Raw genomic sequence first — 3,836 nt, 5'->3', positions numbered from 1 at the left:
TAAGGATTTATGTTAAACAATAAAGTCGTATCGATTCACCTGTTTCTTCTATTTTTAATATCCAAGTCTCTCCAAGATAAATTTTCTTATTCCCATTTCTTTTAAGTGCAAAAAATTTTTTTTTATCTTTTATTTAAAATATAAATATATCACATAATTTTTAACTTAATTTTCGAAATTGTATAATTCAAAACATTTACTTGGATATAATAAAAATTTTGATTAGTTTGATCGAATAGAATAAATTGTATGGAATATTATATTATAAATATTTATAATTGTTTTATAATGTTAATATAATTGTTTTAATATAATTTTTTAATAATAATATTTTAATATAATTGTTTTACATTTAAATTTGTATAAATATTATATTTCTTAGTTATCCAAACTTTATATCAATCGTTTTTCAGAATTGTTTTGTACGTTCATTCTTCACAAATATATAGAAAAATACGTAGACGTGAAAATGTAATAAATATACAGATATTTTGAATAATTAAAAATACATCTTTATGATGATGAGTTCCCTATATATTTATTTTTATATAAATTATTTTTAAACGTTAACTGGATGAACATTAAACATTAATCTTTCCTCTTTAAAAAAAACTTTCTCTATGAAAAATTTCCTTCAAGCTATATACGTTATCTCCATTTCTATCTACTTTTTACTTTGGATAAAAAAAAATAGGAGCCAATAATTCATTTCCAGGACAAATTTTCGCGTCCAATAAAAAAAAGGAAAGCGAATAAATTTCACAATAATCACCGTTACATCCGTATAAATTTTAACACTTTGCATCGTATATTTTCATTGAAAATTCCATTGCAGGTAAAATTCACGCCGCCTCCGAAGGATAGAATTCTCCAGGGATTAATCCCGTGGCTGTAGTTCATCTCGATTAACCGTCGTTATATAGACACACCTTTGTCCGATTCGAGACACGGATTGCGAAATTCGAGAAAATTTGGTACACGTTTTTGAAGCGACTATCTGCCCTCGAATCTTGTTTCCTCGCAAAGGATCACCTTCTTGTGAATTCGTATTCATTGATAAGTTCATTACGTTCCTTGCTGAGAACAGAGACGAATCGTGAACGTGGCGAGAAAGTCGAGTGAGAATAAATATCGGTTCCGCTGATTTTCGAAAGGGGATCGAGGCGAAAACAGTGGATATGTTTTATGGAGGAGGTTAAGATGAAACGTTTTAAAGACGAGAGATCGAGATTTTTGGTCGATTTGCCAAGAATATATATTAAAAAATAAAATAAAAATAAAAATGTATCTGCAGAACTTTTAAAATTTTGGAAAGGAGAAATTAAAAAAGGATTTTGTTGAAAATTTTTTTTTGATGAATGTATAATTGGTTGGTATGAAAATATAAAAGAAGGAACATCTTGGAACATTTTTATAAGACAAATATATTATATAGCTTTACATAGAGAGAAATCGTTTATAATACTGACTTGATTCGATTCACAATATGATTATAGTACCTATTTAAGTTAGTTCATGTTAAATTAAACGCATTTCGATAACGTTATCATTTTATTGCTTAAAATTACACGTGGAAATAAATTATTTCATATTTACGACTAGCACAAAAATTTACGTTAAAATTGTACAACGATATTTATTTATTTATAACGTATTATTAAAATTGTAATAAAATTATTACATTCTCGTAGGTTATATTTATACGCTTAGAAAAAAATTATGTTTCATTTGTTTCTCGTGATATATGAAATATTTGTGCTGGAAAATTTTTATTATATTTATTAATTAATGGCGGAGAGATCGGATGCCGTGCACAAGTGGATGAAACCTTAAATTCTATGAACAATACAGAAACGAGACGAACAATTTTACGATTTCGTGATTGAAATTTTTCTATCAAAAATTTTCAATCGATAGAAATTGATGTAAGGAAAGGAAGAAAAGGAAAAGAAAAAGAATTGCAAGAATTAAATTAAACGAATAAAGTATAATAAAGCATTTGAGATATTAAATTCGAAAAATTGAAGATAAAGATTTCGAATTATATATATATAAATAAATTCGAAGAAGTAATATCGTTAAAATAAGAAATAATAGTGTATACAAATATTTACATGTCGGTAAAATTGTTTTATCATTTCTATTAAAATTACTTCGAAAAATCAAGACGCAAGTTTTAATTATCACTCGATGATTCAGAATACCATATTTTCGTAATATGAAAATTTATTCGTAATATATCTTGCATCTTTATCCTTTCAGCAATTGCATCACAGCATATTATACAAGATTATTATTCAGCGTAATATTTCCCATTCGATTTTTTTTTTTTTTTTTTTTGCATTGAGTGCAGCTTACTTGCTAAACCTAACCTCATTTTAAAAACTTATTACACGTTACAAATGTTATTTTTTAATTTCCAACTTAAAACTACTAATATTCGTAAAAAATATTTATTCTTATTTCTTTTTATTTCCTCGATGAAATAAAAATTAATTTTTTGAAGATATTAAATTATAAATTTCTAACCTCTTCTAATTCTAATTCTCTTTTCTTTCTAAGAGAAAGAGATAAAATTATTAAAAGATATGAAAAATAATCAGGAATGGAAAAGAAGAAAAACTTACTTTAGATTATATATTGATTTTTGAGATGATTAAACTTTTCACATCAGCCGAACGAATCATTATTTTACGCTTCGATTCATCGTATTATCATTGATCTTGCTTATTCCATTAATAAGCTTCGCTTTTCATCGATAAAACATAGATTATGGGTAATTATTAATCCATCGACCTAGGAGAATTTAATAAATACCTATTGAGATGTGATTAATTTAATATTGTTGAATATGTTATTATTTTTAGAGATATAAAATAATTCAATATAGTGCAAAGAAGAAAGAGATTAGTTTGGTATTAAAAATTTATATTGCGATTATTATAAAAACGGATTTTTATAATAATCTAGATTTTCTTTTACAGAAGAAGAATTTTTTACAGAGAGTAGAATATTAAAATAGTCTTGACAACAATAATATGAGTTTTCTAGGTAATAATTCACAATTAAAGAAGAAAATGGAGCGACCGAATTTATCATAAAGTTTGCATGAAAATTTTATTTTTTAAATGTTACCAGAATCTGTTTTCTTTTTTTGTTATCATTAATTTTTATTAATTCGTTTATTTGTACTTTTCAGTCTTCTTTCATTTAAAAACATCTATGTTTGATTACAATTTTTTTTTATTTAAATATTTTTCTCAATAATTATGTAAATATAGATATATCCTAATTTCCCTCTTTTCTATTTGCTCTTTTATTTTTTTTTTTCAGAAATAAAATTTAAAAAAAATTATTTTTCTAGTTTTAAAATTAAAATTATCAAATAAAATTCCTATTTTTTTTTAGTATATATAACATGTTATTGTAATAATTAATATTTTATATTAAATATTAATATTATTTTGTAAAGTGATAAAGAAAAAGGTACGTTAACGAGCACAGCTTCATTTTACACTTAATATCTATAATCTTCAGAGTATCCTTTGCGTTTAAATAATTTTTATTGTCAGAATGTATAAATATGTATTTATCGAGTTATAATTATTCAAAATTTTCCATTAGAACTAGATGTATTGCAAACATTTCAATTATTGAAAAATAGATAAAAACAAAGGATACTCGTCGTTAGAATTTTATAATTTTACATTGTCATTTAGTCACAGTTTCCAGCTGAATCCATACAAAAATCGAACATTTAAAATAATGAGACATGAAGAACGAGACTCCTGCTCGATAATCATTTCGATCACGCATTCGATCACCATCTTTCCAAC

Source organism: Apis mellifera, linkage group LG1, assembly GCF_003254395.2.
Source record: "Apis mellifera strain DH4 linkage group LG1, Amel_HAv3.1, whole genome shotgun sequence".
NCBI lineage: Eukaryota > Metazoa > Arthropoda > Insecta > Hymenoptera > Apidae > Apis > Apis mellifera.
The sequence above is the reverse complement of the archived record's forward strand: the minus strand, read 5'-3'. Positions refer to the sequence as shown.